The sequence below is a fragment of the Peromyscus californicus genome, unplaced genomic scaffold (genome assembly GCF_007827085.1).
Source record: "Peromyscus californicus insignis strain IS unplaced genomic scaffold, ASM782708v3 Scaffold_4__1_contigs__length_199733344, whole genome shotgun sequence".
Lineage (NCBI taxonomy): Eukaryota > Metazoa > Chordata > Mammalia > Rodentia > Cricetidae > Peromyscus > Peromyscus californicus.
This window is the reverse complement of record NW_026294562.1, coordinates 156,170,088-156,188,671: the sequence shown is the minus strand read 5'-3', so window position 1 is coordinate 156,188,671 and position 18,584 is coordinate 156,170,088. Positions and strand designations below refer to the sequence as shown.

General features: G+C 45.6%; 1 protein-coding gene across 24 annotated transcripts in view; it reads right to left on the bottom strand.

Annotated features, from left to right (window-relative positions):
* Znf536 (zinc finger protein 536) overlaps positions 1 to 18,584 on the bottom strand; it is a 466,964-nt gene that overhangs the window by 388,365 nt on the left and 60,015 nt on the right. For 6 of the 24 annotated variants that reach the window (XM_052759999.1, XM_052760000.1, XM_052760001.1 and 3 more), the window contains exon 3: positions 1,801 to 1,925. The exons of the other annotated variants lie outside the window; for them this stretch is intronic. The gene's annotated coding sequence lies outside the window, so the exon portion shown is untranslated. The remainder of the gene's footprint in view (positions 1 to 1,800; positions 1,926 to 18,584) is intronic. 24 annotated transcript variants of the gene reach the window in all.

Genomic DNA, 18,584 nt, shown 5'->3' with positions numbered 1-18,584 from the left:
ACTGCCCCTGCCTGAGAGCAGCAGGTGTTCAATGTTCTCTTCACTGGTCCCTGTTCCTGAAAAGAGCTTTGCTCCTTCACACACCTGCACTTCCACCCGTACATGGCAGCCTAAGGGCCTCTCCTTGACTGGTACAAATGAAACACAGCAATCACAAAAGACCCCATGGAGTCGTCTTGCTTTCCCTGGCACTCCAGCATGGCCCCCTCCTGATAGGCATGCCCCTAGATCCCACGGTATGTGGTATCCTCTACTGCCCTGACTGCAGTGGGTACACACTGTCCAGTGCACAGACAGAGAGAGAGAAGACCTGCCTCCCTCTGTTTCCAGGCATCAGGCCTTCCTGATACTTTCTTAGACTCTTAATTGAAAGGCCACAGAGTCCAGGGGGACAGACAGGTTGGAGTCAAAAATGACTATGTGTCTCCAAACATTCCTCTAGACTCAAGGGCAAGAATCTTCCAAAAACCATGTCCTCTCGGATGAGACATCTCTTAAACTGCCAGGCATACCTTCAAGTCCAGACCCACCATCAGCCCTGCCATGAGAACCTAAGCTGCCCACTGCCCACCATCTCCCAGTGTGGAAGAAGGCATGGAGCACTGGTTCAAACACCCATGGCCAGCTTCTCTGTGTTTGGGAGCCCTTGTGTCCCCACCTCCATCCTGTCCACTATGACAACCTGACCTTCATAACCATTGTTTTCTTTCTCCACTCACATGGTACCTCATGGCCTTCGCGGCCATCTTCAAGGTTAAAGAGCTCACTCAGTCCTCATCACCCTCCCCTTTGATTGAGCCCAGGCTCCCCACTTTGTGGAATGCACCAAGGGAGAAAGGCAGAAGTGTGGTAGGTTGTTTGTACTCTTTTCTCTTTGGGAGCCTGCCACCCAGCCCCCAAATAAATACATGGAGACTTATGCTTACTTATGAATGTCCAGCCTTAGCTTGGCTTATTTCTAGGCAGCTTTTCTTGACTTAAATTATTCTGTCTACCTTTTGCCTCTGGGCCTTTGCCTTTCTCTATTCCATATACCTCTTTCCTTTTTTACTCTGTGGCTGGCTGTGTGGCTGGATGGCTGGCCCTGGCTTCCTCCTCTCCTTTTCCTTTTCTCACGACTCCATCTTCTCTCTTCTTCTATGTATTCTCTCTGCCCGACAGCCCTGCCTATCCCTCTCCTGCCTAGCTATTGGCCATTCAGCTCTTGATTAGGCCAATCAGGTATTTTAGACAGGCACAGTAGCACAGCTTCACAGAGTTAACAAATGCAACATAAAAGAATGCAACACATCTTTGCATCATTAAACAAATATTTCACAGCATAAAGGAATGTAACACATCTTAAGCTAATATTCCACAACACAGTAGCAATGATCAGATCTGATTCTGGCTCCATGAATCCTGTAGGCTTTAGCCTCCTCATCTACAGAATGGGTCACTACTTTAGGTTTTTCCCCTTGGGGGTGCTTCTGGAAGATTCCAGTGAGGAACACACATGTGGATGAGTCCTGAAAACTATCTATTCAGTTGTGCATGTCTCAACTCATATCTGCTCCCGAGAGGCCCATTCAAGGGATCTATGAGTGACCACAGGAGGTCCCAGCTATGAAAGTGACATGAGGTGGGGGGGTGTGGGGGTGAAAAATGACATGGGAGGGCAATGCAGAGTTAGTTAAGTGGTCACCTCAGATGGAGTAACTGGGTCTGGACTTACTGAGTGCTCTAAGAACCTGCAGGAGACTCAACCCAAAGTCACCCACCCAGGAGGAGAGCAGGGTACCAGGATTCTCCAGCTCCCACCTCATCACGGATGGAGACTTCTCTGGAGGCATCAGTTCCCCCACACTTCCGGCCTATTCCCATGGCAGGCCAAACAGCATCCAGGGCACAGGCTCAAAGGTGATGACAGCGTCTTCCAAACTTGGCTAACAAAGTGTCCAAAAGCAAACAGGTCACTGGGCTGTTCATGGACAATCCTCGGACTGCTTGCTCCCCGAAAGGCTGTGACCCACACTGGTCAAAGAAACCCAGGCAATGCAAATGTCTCTTGGAGACTGCCCTAAGGTAGTTATGCCTCCCATACCAGCAGCTGCCTCTGCCCTTCATTTCCAGCCTGGATGAGTTTCTTCATCACACCTGTCTCAGGTGCAGGCATGCCAACCACCGAACCCATCAGTCTGAGAAAGCACTCACGAAGAGCACAGGTCCTGTCCTCAAGGAGCTTAGGGCATACCTGAGAGGTGGATCAGGCTTGATGGCAGTGGGGACATGAGCAACATTCCCTGTGCCCATTCCAGCAGAGCTGGAACATCTGGAAAACCAACCAGGATGTTTTAAAATGACAAATAACTAGTGTGTGATACCTAAAGGCACTTGCTGATGAAAACTCAACATTCATCAAACCTGGTAAACCAGGCCACCAAGTCACTGAGCATCTCTGTATTTTGTTTTATTTCTGTGGTGCTGAGGACTGAACCCAGGACCTTGAGCATGCTAGTCAAAAACTCTACCTTTGTGCTAACACCCAGGACCACTCTGGCTATCACTGGTGAATTCCAGACAGGTACTCTACTGCTGAGCCACACCCCAACCCTTTGAATCCTGGATAACTGTATCATCCCCGGGTGTGAATTGACCCTCTTCCCTCATTCCAGTCCAGTCTGAATTGCATGTGGGGCTGTTCTCTGCACGTGGAGAGCTCTCTGTGCCCGTGCATTAGGCAATGGCTGGAGAAGCAGGAGTGCCATCTTTCCCTCGGGGAACAGTTCAGGGAAGGCAGAGAGAAGTATGGGAACAATTAATTCTCATGGCACCATAAAGGGACACTCTTCAGTCTGAGTCCCTGAAGAATTTGTTTGAAGAGTGGAGAACTGCTGACGTTCTAGACAGAGGACACGGCATGAGGAAATCTAAGGAAGGTGGAGGGCATATGTGTAGTACATGAAGACCAGCTAACAAAGCTCATAGGCTGGTGGCTTGTGGGATGCAGCCTCATCCTTAATTCTATGGTGCCACAGACTATAAAGACAGCACCTTCTGCTAAGAGTGTCCTCCAGACTGAATTCTGTTATTGTTTCTTCCTCAGAGGCTCTGTGAACCCAGACACCTCACTTTCCTCTCTGCAGATCCCTCAAGTCTTTGGGCAAATCCTTTTAGGTCCATGCACGGTTAAAAGAGATCAGGACCCAAAGACCTAAAGCCTCAGATCCAAGTGCTAGGGTCCATCGCTGATGCTCAACTGGAACATTCTACACATGGTTGTGGCCTCAGTCCTCCCTCCTCAGGAGCTTGCAGGGCCTTCACTCTCCCTGGGAATTCCAGAGCAACAGTCCAGTCTGCTCCAGGGCATCTGAGATGTGGGCTTCCTCTTTTTCATCATTAGGATACATTGGTGGTACATGAATCCTAGTTTAGAATGACTTCCTCTGCCTTACCCCCAAACCTTCTTATTAGAGCTGAGAAAAATATTGTATATAAACAGTTATTATAAAAAATTATTTGTATAATGCGCTAGAACGTGTCCTACATCTTTATTTGGCATCATCTCCATGAGCGTGTCTCAGCGCCTGGTACCTTGATGCTGGCTTTGCAGAGACCTCTACACGAGTCTCTCTTCAGTGTGCAGGGCTGGTGTTACCCAGAAAGCACAAGCACCTGGCAGGGACCTGTCCGCACCCAGCCCAGTAATTCCCATTCTCCCCAGGCTTTTTTTTTTTTTTTCTCCAGCATCATACATTACATTTAAGTCTCTCCAGCAATACAAATTTCAATTTGGCCAAGCTCTTTAATATTAATAGTTGTCAATCCAAATGCAGAGTGCATAATAAAAAATTTAATCGAAATGAATAGCTCGTGTATCCCTCTACCTCCTAAATACAGTCGCCAATTAGAAAAAAGATGTGGTTATATAACTTCGTAGAAATAAGGCCACCTACTAAAGACCACCACTTAGGGCTGAAGATGCAAAGCGACCGACTCCATCCTGTTCATTACTCTTAGGGTGTTCCTTTTTTCACAGACACAAACTGTGAAAACGGAATTCACAAGCATCAGTTCAGGGGAGACACTGAAGCTGAATTATAATCACAGTTCTCCATGTCGATCAAGCAAGGTTTTCATAGTCCTCGATGGCTTCCCAAGCCCAGCCTAACAGAAGGATGACAAATAACAGCTTGACCTTCATCGGAACCCCATTTTGCAGACAGCATAACTGAGGCCAGAGAACACAGTGACTTATCTAACAAACCAAAGCCAGGCATCCCAGGCCAAAGGGATTTCTCATGAAGGGCAAGATCAAAAGCTGACTTTCTACCATGATAACTGGGATGCCCCATGGGTAATTCCAGAACCATAATTCTTAGGGCGGACCTGCACAGCAACCCAGCATTTCATTAAATGGCCTGTCATGTTGAATCCAACATTTTCCACTTCTGCAGCCACAGAAGCAGTCCTGGACTGGCAGAGAGATTTGACCAAGGTCACCCAGCCAGTTCGTGGCAGAGCTGAGACCAGAGCACTCCCTCCCCACCACACACTCACAGTTAGCAGGCACACACATGTGCTCACTCACACTCATGCACTCAAGCGTTAGGGAGCTCTGTAGGACTGAGCCGGCCAGCCTGCTCAGTTGCAGAGTATCCTGCTGAGCACCAGGGTATTTCTTCTGCAAATTACTCTAGGCCTCTTTTGTGATCTGCTCTGGGCTCTGCCCTCAGCTACATCAAGCAGGAAGTTTAAATGAAATGGCTCCCAAGTTCCTTAAATGGTTTAATAAAACATATAGTGACTGCAATGTGCAGTTTATAGTGGCAAACTATTGCCCCTCAGTTGGGAAAAATGACCTCCAGTCGGCAATATTACTTTCAGCTTCATGATTCTAGTCCGCCGACGGCCATTCTCTCAACCCACCGGGCAATTCTTTTCCATAACAAGGCCTGCTGCAGCCACCGTGTGTGCCGCTGCAAAGGTGCTGGCAGCATGCCTCCAACAGCTACTGCTGTGATAAGACAAAAGAGAGAACGGGCACATGATGGTGACTCGGGAAGGACAGGATGCCACCAGAGAGCAGAGATGCCAAAAATAAGTGAGTAAGTGTGGGGAATTCAGAGAGGTTTGAGGAAATTAACTGTACCAGACAGAAAGCTGTGTGTGCGTGCGTGCGTGGGGGGGGGGGGGGGATGCATGCATATGTGTGCACATGTATGTGTGTACAAGCATGTGTATGCATATGTGTGTATTCAAGCACATATGCGCATGTCTTCCCTATTTGGCATTGCCCATAAAACTGGAATGGGTAAAAGTTAACCAGATTCAGGGGTGGAAAAAAATGGCTGAACTCCACAAATGATCTTGACATCTGTGACCATAGATTTAGCAAATGCAAGGAGGGTAGATATGAATTTCTAAAACTCTCTGCCACGTTAATAACAAATAGCTATTAATAACACTTCTAATCACAAATGCCATTTCCGATATCTGGTGCTGAAAGGTTCTGCCTCATCTAAAAAGTTCTGGAATTTGACTGCCAGAAATGGATGACTTTTATCCTAAACTGTTCATTGAGATGGGTTCTTAGGTTCATTAGTATTATATGGTGAATTAGATTAGACATTTTATGATTTTTCAAAAAAGGCTTTTTTGATATAAAAAAGCAGCAATTTCCTTTTTTGACATTTTTCATTTTAAGGTAATAAAAATGGCACATGTGTACCGTGGCATAATGGATTAATTAAGGAATATTATGTTTATCCTAACCCTCAACCAAGTTGTACATCTTCATAACTCACTCATAAAAATTAATGCATTATCTTATACCTTGTAATGATAGATCTTCTATTTTTACCAAAACTGCTCAGAATACATTGTTCTAAATTGGATTATTCTGAGAAATAGTAGATACCATATTCTGATATCAGTCCAAAATTATATTGTTATTTTAAAATATTATAGTATTATATATAAAATCAAAGCTTTCTCCCTACTGTGGCTTCTAATTGACTGGGCATTTCACCTCCAACAAATGAAGCCTCTCCCTCCACCTACCCTGAGACAGCCCATTCCATAGCTTCTCTCATTCACAATGGATGCGTTGTTTAAAAAAAAAACACACATGCATAGCATCAAAGAATCACTGGACAGTATTTTTTGGCTATTTCTTTGTGTCTTGATGGTAGATGTGAATATAAAAGAATATTCATGCAAGATTCATAAAGGCCCCAGATTTCTAAATCAACACATGAAAAAAAATCCCTAAAAATAATAATGTCCAGATGTTGCTTATTTAAATGAGCTGTTGCCATTTAATGTTGCCAATCACAAAAGTGAAAGAGTTTGTGAATTCCAAGGTAGTCATCATTTATAGAGGATTTATATATATGTATATATATATGCATATATATATATATATATATATATATATATATACTTTTTTAAATCAAGGAAACATCGGGTGATTAAAATGAGTAATTTCAATAAACATGAATGACTCCTCTCATAGAGGTTGCCTTCCTAACCTTGGCCATGTTCACAAAACCCTCTCTCTAAATCACTACAGGCTCTATACCCTCGGTGCAGTTTACCAGGCCCCAGTGCAGTTTACCAGGACCCGGTGCAGTTTACCAGGTCCCAGTGCAGTTTACCAGTCCCTGGTGCAGTTTACCAGGCCCTGGTGCAGTTTACCAGCCCCAAATACAGACTGTTTATAAAAACATGACTTCAGAAGTGGTGGACAGACTCTTCAGAACCAATAAGTATAATCTCTCTCTCTCTTCCCCCTCCTTCCTAAACCCCCTCCTTCCCCCCTCCCCTTTCTCTCTCTCTTTCCCTCCCTCCCTCTCCCCCACTCTATGTATGTGTATGTTTCTCTCTTGCCCTCTCTGGATTAAAACTGCATACCTTAATTCTGGGCTGTGTTTTTTGGTTGGTTTGTTTATGTAAGACAACCCCTCCCAATGGATCTTCAGCTAGCCTGGAAATTGCTATGTGGCTCATGCTGGCCTTGAACTTACTATGTGGCCCAGACTGATTGTTAATCCTCCTGCCTCAGTTTCCCAGCTGCTGGGATTGCAGGTGGGTGTCAACGTGTTCAACTCTTCTTACTGGTGAGAAAAAATGAGAACCAGAAACTCAAAATGTTTAGCCAGAATCATACAGCTGAGAAGCAAAAAAAAAAAAAAAAAAAATGGAGAACATGGCTCTCTGGGGTGGACCCACTAAGTTTCAGTGTTAGCTACAATCCAGGCCCATCTGCATGACTGCACCCAGACCCAAGTACCTGTTTGTGGGGCCTGGGAACCTAACTTGACACAAATCTCCCCAGCAATTCCATCACTATAATAGGTTCCCTGGTCCCACATCTCCCAGAGTCCAAGCAAATTTCCCTGGAACAAGAAGAGATGACAGTCAGTGAACTGTTCCTGCAGAGTTTTGATGGTTCGGGGATACTGCAAGAATCCGCAAGTCAAAGTCCCCAGGGCTGGGGAATACTGACTAAGGAGAACATCCAGGATCTATCCTCAAGAGACTGAAGAGCAAATCATCCTGGTTCTGGTAAGTCCTAGACCTGGAAAGTCCTGACCACTGAAATGAAGCTACATACCTTGGTTCTGCCTGACCTGGACCTTAACTGTTCTCTAAGTTAACAGCCAGGTAAAGCAGGCTCCTGCTACACAGCTGGGGGTGCAGGGTCTGGCCCACGGGGGGAGGATCCTAGGTGGTAGGATCCTCTGGTCCATATGCAGCCAAGGCCATGGGTTGACTCAGACTGTGGTGTTGTGTGTGGATTGGTTTCAGACACGTGTCTGGAATTAGCCCACTGTCCTAAAGGAAAAGTGTGGTGGGATTATAAAAAAAGGGGGAGGGGAGTAGAAGTCTGCGATGTAGGGACAACTCACAAGGGTTCTGTGCCAGGCCAAGGTTCATGTGTCCTGCCTCTGAGCCCCACGCATGCTTTACCATAAAGGCAGGCATCTCCTTCCACAGCTCCCATTTAGCCTGGATAAAGGGCTGCCAGGAAGAAAGCGTTCCCCAAGCACAAGACCACTCCTTTACTCACACTGTCATCATAGTCCCTGCAAATTCTAAGCCAAGATCTGCAGCTCTTGTCCTTCAAAAAGAGGGAAGTCAACTACATTCCTACATAACCCTGAGAACAGAGTGTAGATTTCTCTTCGTAAGTTGTCCTTGTGTCTATGTTGAAGCACAGGTTGATCTAAGAGGTTTATGGTTGATTTTTTTTTTTTTTGAGTTAAGGAATGAAGCCCTCAAGTATTCAAAAAAGGAGCATCCTAAGATCAAATATGTTCTCCTGACAAAAGCATGGAAAGGTAGTCTCTTCAACCAGATGTCAACTCCGTGCACCCCACATCATTACCAGATATACTAAGAGAGTTTGTAATCAGATGCCTGGTAGCAATTATAGTAGATTTCCAATTCAGTCTTTTATTAAATCCATCTAGTTGTAAGATAAAGGTAGAACACGGCAGACCAAAGGGACCATCCCGGGTTTCATGCTGGACTGCACCTCAGGACACAGACACATCCAGTAATATCTTCAGCAAAATCTCAATTTTTGACATACAGGGCAAGTGGTATAGCTCTGGCCACTAGAAGGGTCTTCTGTAGCTGAGGGCTCGAACCTGACTCTGGACATCTCAAGACCTCTTCAATCATCTTGTCTTTAGTGAGCTTTACATGCACCTCTTCTCCCTGGTGTCAACACCACCTACACATGCTTAAGCTCAACTCATATACCAGGAACTCTGGACACATATGAGGCTAACAACAGGTTGCTCCATCAGAGGCTACGAGGTGCTTCTGTCCATTCTTTTCCCCACCAATGGGCCAAGTACCACTTAGAGGACCACAGACCTACCTCTCTGTCTCTCCTTTCTATCAGGGAGCCCTCCCCAACTTCTGACCCAAGCAGCCTAGATAAATAGACAGATGAACTCACTTTAGTATTGCCTCAGCAAGAACTTGCTTTGATGGACTCATTTCTGACTTCCCAGGGGGGTGTTTAAGGCAAAAAGAAAGCCACAGAAGCAGGACCTGGACCCTGCAGAGGTCTACCCATCTTTTTCCTTAGATGACATCCATAATCAGCACAATCAAGGTTCAAACAAAGGGGCTTTCCCCAAGAAGAGAGTCATTGACCAGGTTCCCTAAGGAGTCTTGGACCAGTGAAACTTTGACCAAGAAAGGACAACTGCAGTGACTTCTAGGATAGTCATTGACTCTGAGCACTGCCATCAGGCCCAGAGGGTGGCCAAGCAGACCTGGGTGAAGCTTTCACTGTCGTCTACCTCATCTACCCTGCAGCACAGCTACTGTTCTCTCATCCACAGCCACCCCAGAAGGCAGCATCAGAACCTCATCTCTGAAATGGGGTAATGACAGGACTCATTTCATGAGATCATTGCAGAAATTAAATGAGATCATGCATATAAAATGAGGACAGTGCTTGTCGCTCACAGTCAACAGGCGCCAGCAGCTGCACACATTGGGTTTTGCCAAGGACTGATCTGCCCAGCACCAGGCCAGGCCCTGTGGAGGCTTTGCAAAGGGTGTAAGCAATCAGGCGAGTGGGCACAGAGTCCAAATCAAAGCACGTCCTGTGGGATGGAAAGGACAGTGGTCACATCTGGCAAAGAGGATGAGCAAAAGTACCTCTTGTCTCTCAGCTGCAACAGCAACATTCTCCAGTCCCATGACTGAAAGCTTCACCCTTAAAACTTCAAGGTTCTCAAATAGTTTTCTTGTTTGTTTACCCACAAACCTTTTCCCAATGGAAGTTTACACAGACAGATGTCAAGCAGGTGTCCATGAATTGATCCTGGAAAGAGTGAAGTCCAGAGTGAGTGTGCATTATTTAGCATGGTCACAGCCATGACAAGGACCAATGCCTAAGTCCCAAGTGAGTGGCAAAGCCTTCCCTGGGTGAGGCTCACAGGGCTGACAAACCTTTCCTTGATCCAAGTGTGGACGCTGATAGTATGTGCAGGAAATAACCACCATAGCTTTCTCCCCCAGATATTTACAGCCTTGCTCCCCTACAGAGAGTGTTCCTACTGAGCTCAGACAAGCCTGTTTCCTTGTATGCAATAACCCTGCCTCTCTGTTCAAGCATACACAATAAACACACTGAGCTTCTTGGGTTTTGCGGCTTCTCCATTAGAGATCCCAAACCACTCAATGCCAGCTTTCGTGTGTCCGTGTGCCTGTCACTTCTTCATTCCCTCACCTCCTCCAGTTAGAGTTCTAGGATGTAAACCATGCAGGGCATGGCAGTAGAGCAGCGTCCTGGACTCTCAGTGCAATTCCCTCTGTTTATGAACTAGTAACAGTTCAGTTGTCACGTTAAATCACTCGTTCTCACGTGTGCTCCCCAGGCCAGTAGCACAGGCATTGTCTCAGAACTTGCCAATTCAAAGACCCAGCCTAGAATTTTTGAATTAGAAAGCCTGAAACAGGGCCGAAAGATGGATTTCCTTCCCTCCAAGGAGAGTCTGACACCTGTTCTAGGTGCAGCTTCCCTATACTGTCCTGGATGCTTATACCTTAGGTCTTCCCAGGCCCACCACTCCCACAAGGAGATTTATAAGTTGATTTCCTGACTGAGGCCCAGACATGGGTGGGTCTTAAAAGCAATCTGAGCAATTCCAAGCTGCCCAAGGTTGATAGGAACACCCATCTAGGACACTGTCACTCAAGTGTGGTCCAAGGACCAGCTGCACCAACGTGGACACATCTGTATCAGACCATGAGATTTCAAGGCAGGTTCCTGATGTCTTAATCTATGCTGTTTGTGTTTATGAAACAAAGTCTCATCCCATTATATCGCCCAGGCTGGCCTCAAGCGTGCACCAATCCTCCTGCCTCAGGCTCTCGAGTGCTGGGATTACAGATGTGTGCCACCACCCAGCTAACCTAGATCCTTCTGCATTCCTCAAAGAACTTTAGTCTGGGTGGTTCAAACTCCTCAACCTTCAGGTAGAAACCAGCAGCTGTGACGAGTGAGCCTACTTAAAGCCACCCAGGCTGATAGCAGTGGATCAAAAATGGAACCAGTTTCTAATTCCAAGATCAGACCCACACAACCTCCATCTGAGCAGGCTTGCTTCTGCCTTCCCCAGAACCTTTCCCCAGCTTTCCATCCCAGAGTTCTCAGAGAGTTCATGAAGAAGGAACAAATAACTCTACATGTTTCATCCTTTATGCATCAAGAAATAATGAAAGGTTCCTAGTACTGAATCCATACATCCTGATGATGGATGGATGGATGGATGGATGGATGGATGGATGGATGGATGGATGGATGAATGGATGGATGGAGAGGGCAGCAAGCAGGAAGGAGGTGGGTGTAGAGGAGGGGGCACCACCTGATATCTCATTCACAACAGGTCTCATCTGGCCAACTGAGCCCCTGAAACCACAGAATGTGCCCAAGGTGTCTCTCAGAAATGAGAAAGCAGATTCTCCACCAGGTGGAGGGAAAAATCAGGCTAAGTGTGGCAATGATACCTGTCATCAGCACTCAGGAGGCTAGGGCAGGAGAAGCACCAGTTTGAGGCCAGACTCCAACTCTACACAAGGATTTGTCTGAGACAAAGCATAATCCCAAAGAACCAAACAGGGCAGGAAGCTGCATGCACACCCTTAGATCCCTGGTTTGCCCCCCATTCTTACCCCTATTATGGAAATAACTCTCTTTTTTGTGAGACCTTGCTAGCTTGCTTAGCTTCCCTTCTGGTCATGAGGAAATACTGAGTATGTAGGTAGGCCTGCACCCAGTGCCAGCTCCTTGGCATATCCAGAAAGAGAGGGGCACAGGGCAGGGCTGAGAATTGATGTGTAAGAGTAGGAAGGACCATGATAGGACCAGGGTCTGGGCTCAGTGCCTGCTTACCATCCCTGAGCTCATGTCCAGTAATGCTGTGTATGTTCTCCCTCTGAGAGTTCTCTTACTCACTTCGCTCCCAACTACAACATCACATTTAAATATAAGATTTTTTTCTGATATCCAGCTTAGAAAAACAAAAACAACAGTTTCCCAAAAAACTGAAGCAGGAGGTTTGTAGTTCATGAGTTTAAAGCTAACTCAAGCTAGAAAATGAAATACCTACCTAAATAAATAAATAGATAAATAAATAAATAAATAAATAAATAAATAAATAAATAAATAAATAAATAAATGAAATTATTCCTAATGGTATATTGCTATACTCATCATTCAACCCTAATCAGAGAAACTTCTTGCAGTAGATGGGAATTAGTAAGAAACCCACAACTGGACAATGTGCAGAGTGAGAGACCTCTTTGGGGTGCTCATCCCTAAATGTAGTATTTTTATCAAAACCCTCCTCTCAAGGCTCAAGAGTCTGTGTGGAAGAAAGATTGCGAGAGCCGGAGGTGGTAGACAACTTGAAGGCAATGGCATCTTCCAGACGCAGAGGGCTGATGCAGATATGACCTCACAGACTGTGGCAGCGTGCACGGGGCCTGCACAAGCTCAGGTTGACAAAGATCCCAGCAGGAAAAAGGGGAATTGGGAATAAAGTCCCACCCCCAACCATGAGGCTATTTACAACTGATACCTCCTGGGGAAGGGACAGGCCTCATTCCTAGGCGTAGTTGAACAACACAAATTGAACGCTGTCTGTCTTGTTTTGTTTTGTTATGAGCATTTTTGTTTCGTTTTGATTTTTTTTTAAGAGAAGAAACACGAAGTTGGAGACAGTGATTGGGAGGGAGGATCTGTGAGGAGTTGGGGGAGGGGAAAAATATGATCAAAACATACTGTATGCAAAAAAAATTGGATGTTTTTTGAGACAGGGTTTTTCTGTATAATAGCCCTGGCTGTCCTGGAACTTGCTTTGTAGACCTGGCTGGCCTTGAACTCACAGAGATCTGCCTGCCTCTGCCTCCCGAGTGTTGGGATTTTAAAGGCATTTAAACTGGTATAGGGCACAGTGAACCGTCACAGGGATGAACAGTTGAAAATAGAATTATCATATAACCCAGTAACTTCACCTCTGGCTAAATATCTAAATGAACTTAAGGATGACTCTTGAAGAAGGATAGAAACCCACTCACACAGCAGCATGATTCCTAATAGTCATGATATGAGAAAAACCCGAGTATTCACTGAGGGATGCACAAAGTTTGGGATGTATCTGCAATGGAATAGTAAATATTTGCTATCGGAGAGGCATGAAATCCCTATGTGTTTGTAATGGGGTAAGCCCCAAGGACATTCTGCTGAACAGAGGAAGGTTGGGTCAGCATTTAGTCATTAAGATCAAAAAGTTCTGGAGGTAGATGGTTGGAGTCGTTGGTACCACTAAACCATAATATTTAAAATAATCACAATAGAAGCCAGGCATGGTGACACAAGCCTTTAATTCCAGTCCTGGGGAGGCAGAGGCAAGTGGATCTCTGTGAGTTTGAGGCCATTCTGGTCTACAGAGCAAGTTCTGGGCCAAGCAGAGCTACATAGTGAAAACCTGCCTTAAAAGAAACATAGATAGATAGATAGATAGATAGATAGATAGATAGATAGATAGATAGATAGATAGATAGCCAAACAACAAATGGGAAGTCTTCTGTTATGTATATTTCACCACAGATTTGTTTAAATTTTTTTTTTTTTTTGTTTTTGTTTTGTTTTTTTGTTTTTTTGTTTTTCGAGACAGGGTTTCTCTGTGTAGCTTTGCGCCTTTCCTGGAACTCGCTTTGCAGACCAGGCTGGCCTCGAACTCACAGAGATCCGCCTGGCTCTGCCTCCCGAGTGCTGGGATTAAAGGCGTGCGCCACCACCGCCCGGCTTGTTTAAATTTTTAAACAAATAAAAAATGATCAAACAATGTGTCCTCCATGATCCTGTGCTACAATGGATCAATCCTTGTCACAGAGGCAGAAAACTGGCACAGTAAACACCCCCAAAAGAAAATGAATAGAAAGGTATCACGTTACATGTGAAAAAAGGGATCAGTGTCCAGTAAAGATCATCCTAAAACTTTATTAAGTCTATGAGGCACACGTGCTGAGTGAGCTGGTCACAGACACAGACACAGAGAGTCAAGCCTGGCCCTGCAATCTGCCCCTTCTGTCCTGCACAGGATCAGAGGCACTTTGCCCACGCATGTGTACAGGCAGAGGGGTTGCACCAGAGTGCCCGATGGGCCAGAGGTGGGAGGGCGATTCAGCCACCCAGACACTTCCATGGCTCCTCATGGAGGTGCACCCTGCCTGGGGTGGTCAATGATCTTGTCAGGGACAGAAAAGTTCAATGACTACAAGGGTGAGTTTAATTATACGTTGTCGCTGACTAGCAGTAGTTACGATGGTACAATTATACATGTAATTTATCAGCAAGATACTTGCATACATAATAAACTAAAGCAAAATGTGAAATTTCAGTGGCAGCTAAAAATATAAAAATGGGTTGTGATGTGGAGCAGACTCACTCACAAGCGGGTGTAAGAGCAAAGCTACAGGCTCCCCTCCCTCTCAAAAAAATGGGAACAACTCACCCACTGTGACCACGTGGCTTCCATCCCAGGAATTCACCCCCCAAGCAGCAAGCAAATCCCAAACCCCCAGTGGTGTGTCAACAGTGCTCCCTCACAAAAGAAACGGCATGGGGAGCTGACTTAAGAAACTCACCACTCTTTCTGAAGTCCTCTGAACTTACTAACCAAGGTCCCCAAGGGTGTTAGGGAGACCACATGCCTGGCAATGTCTTGAGGACACCAGCTTTGGTAGGATCCAGAGAGGGCTTAATTTTCTGAAAATGGTTTATAGTTTCATTATTCTTGTTTAAAAGCAGAGGAAATGAAGAGATGACTAAGCAGAAAAAGGGAAAACAATGAACATTTCATACATTCATTGTCAACTTTGAGCCAGACATTGCATTAAGTATGTGGCGTGGTATAATCCATGGCAGGACATTAGTGTTATTCCCAATGTATAGATGAGAAAATGAAAGTGTAAGCTACTTGGCAAATGTTCATGCAGCCAATAAGCAGCAGAACTAATGTCCTGATCCAGGGAATAGCATTCCAAAACTCATGTGTTTGTGCTAGGACTCCAGACCCAGTGTGATAACTAATGGATGCCTCTCCTTTCTCTGTTATTTTCTCCCTGATGCTGAAATGATGATCACTGTACAATAATTTAAAGGTCAGTGATGGAGAGACCTGGACCCTCCCCATCACCAGGATGACACGCCCTAGTGTGTTCGCCACACTGACTGCACTTTGTCTTGTGAATATACCAACTGGACTATCAGCCTGTCCTGAAGATAGATTGACCCTGCATGGTTGAGCATGGACCAATCCAAGGAAATGAAACAATAAATTGGAAGGAGATACTAAGAGCCTCTACAAATATGAAATATACAGTTACAGTTATATAGCCAGGAGATAGACATCACGCATGTGCAAGGAGAGTCTTCTGAGCCTCGTAAACTACCTACTCTTTGAAACAGGTCACCTCCCCCCTACTTGAGCTGTTCATCTACTTCCCCATACATTGACCCATCCACCTGTCTATTCATCCGTCTATCCAGTCATCATCTCTAGTACATGTCTTTCAGCCCAGCCACAGGTCCATGTGCTCTTGGAGATCTTTATATATATATATTTCTGGCAACAAAGTATCTTTCCACTTACAGTGATTCCTTTACATAGTCTATTTTCCTCTACTTGGAAAAAAAATAACTAAAAAGAAGAGACAATGAGAAAGCTTCGCTCTAACTGCCCATTTTGAAGTTTAAAAAAAAAAATATTTAAGAGGCCAAGAGTGAAGAGATGGTAAAGGTGGCATTTCACTATTGTCAGAAATTTATGTTAAGACTTGAAACAAAGTCCCATGCACTGATTCACTTACCCATCCATTCATCCACTCACCCATCTACCCATCTATCAATCAATTCATCCACCTACCCATGTACTCATCTGCCCATGTATCCACCCATCCATTCCATTCATCTACCTATCTGTTCAACCTTTTTCTTATCTACCTACTTATTTATACATTCATCCATTTACCTACACGTTGATCCATCCACCTAGCCACCCACCTAACCACCCATCCTTCTATCCATTCAGTTTCATTCCCACCTATCCACATATTTACCACACATGCATCTGTCTACCCAATCACTCATCTATCTATCCATTCATGTGTTCATCTATCCATCTGCCTACTCATCTACCTAACATCCACACACCCATCCATCCTTCTACACATCCATCCATCTACCCATCTACACATCTATCTAACCCACCTATCCAGTCATCTACTCCAAATATCCATCCAAACATCCTATCCATCTATCCATTCATCCACCTAACTATTCACCCATGATGTATCTATCTACCCAACCCACCCATTTTCCACTATTGGGAACCTACTATTCATCAAGTACCATTCCAAGAACTAGGGAAATAACACTGAACAACACACAAATGACCCTTACCCTCACCAGTCTTGCCCTTCCATATGGGAGACAAACCAGAAATGGATGAAGATGCTTCCCACCCCAAATGTCACAATGCATTTGAAATCTTCCTAAGACAAAGGTAAATTAGCTCCATTTGCTCATTTGTTGCTAAAACAAGCAAGAATGTCTCATATGGCAAATGTTAATGGTACAAAAATGCACTCCAATGATGCAGAATCATCTGAGGGTAAATATTGCAGTAGTATTTTTATGACAAAAGCTTTATTCCTCATCTTCTCTATCCTTGATTTAAATATATACATGTATGTGAGTGCACATGTATCAAGATTTGAGTATTTCAATATAAATTTTGTATTCAAAATACTTTTCCTGATTTCAGTTGATTGCATATTTCGAGTCAATGTTGCAGTAGTAATTCTTGTTCTGAATCAAAAATAAGATCTCTCTCTTGGTCTCTCTCTCTCTCTCTCTCTCTCTCTCTCTCTCTCTCTTGCTTGATTGCTCCCACCTCCAGTCCCAAGCAGCCCTGATATTCAAGCTACTTTTCAAGCTGACTAGTTCAAAAGGCAAAACCTGTTTCTTCTTATTTATTTTCCTGCTGAAGCTTTGTGGGGGGCTGGGAGTGGGGGTGAGGATGGGGATGGGGCTGGGAGTGGGGGTGAGGATGGGGCTGGGAGTGGGGGTGAGGATGGGGATGGGCTGGGAGTGGGGGTGAGGATGGGGATGGGAGTGGGGGTGAGGATGGAGATGGAGGTGGAAGTGGGGGTGAGGATGGGGCTGGGAGTGGGGGTGAGGATGGGGCTGGGAGTGGGGGTGAGGATGGGGATGAGCTGGGAGTGGGGGTGAGGATGGGGATGGGAGTGGGGGTGAGGATGGGGATGTGGTTGGGAGTAGGGGTGAGGATGGAGATGGAGGTGGAAGTGGGGGTGAGGATGGGGATGGGGGTGGGAGTGGGGGTGAGGATGGGGATGGGCTGGGAGTGGGGGTGAGGTTGGGGCTGGGAGTGGGGGTGAGGATGGGGATGGGAGTGGGGGTGAGGATGGGGATGGGCTGGGATTGGGGGTGAGGATGGGGATGGGCTGGGAGTGGGGGTGAGGATGGGGATGTGGTTGGGAGTAGGGGTGAGGATGGAGATGGGGGTGGAAGTGGGGGTGAGGATGGGGATGGGGGTGGGAGTGGGCTGAGATGCTGGCTCACACCACATCACAACGGCATCCGGGATAGAAGGACAACCCTTCCCACTTCGATTTGAGTGTGTAATTGTTTGAATACATCTCTCCGACACTACAATAATGTCATCCTTGGTTGACACAGATTTTAAAGCCCTTTGAAAAGGTGGAATGTTATCAATCACGAGCATGATTATAATGGGATTTGAGTGAAAGAAGCTAAAGACTCAGGCCCTTGCTGGGGCCTGGCTCTCTGACAGAGGAGAAGGGAAAACGAAGACAGAGGACTGTACTTCCGTCTATGTCCACCATCCACATGTCCCCTCTCCCAGAGCCAAAAATGGATAAGAGGTACCTGAGGCTCCAGAGTCCCCTCTAAAGTACCCTAATACTCACAGGGATTTGCTTGTGTGTCTATCACATGAGATAAATGGGCTCCAATAACGACTGTTTGAATCCCCAAGGACATGTAGAGATTTCTGGATATATCTTGGTTGTTCCTGTGAGGAAAAGGCTAGTGCTCACGGCAGGACAAGACTAGGGATGCTGTGAAGCATCCCACTGTAGGGACAGCTTTCTACAGTGCAGAAGTGTCTAGCTTAACATACTAACAGTGACAAGTCTGAGGAGCCCCGTGGCAGACCCAACAAGGTCTGGTCATTGGCAAACGTGAAGACGGGGCTTGAGAGGAGCATCCTGGGGCATCTTTCTGATGACACCTCCTCTGGCTTTGTCACCTCTGCTGTCCACCAGCAGACTGAAGCAGGTGACAAAAGAGGGGACCAAATGGCAGGAAATAAAAGCAACTTGGAACCAAATCACATATTTTTCTGTCTTTGACCTAAAATATACTTTCTTTACTGAAGTCAGAAGGGACCAGAGACCTGACAATTTATATTGTTCCTTTTCTTCTTCTTCAAGGCAAAGCAACCCAGACCCGATAAAAACAA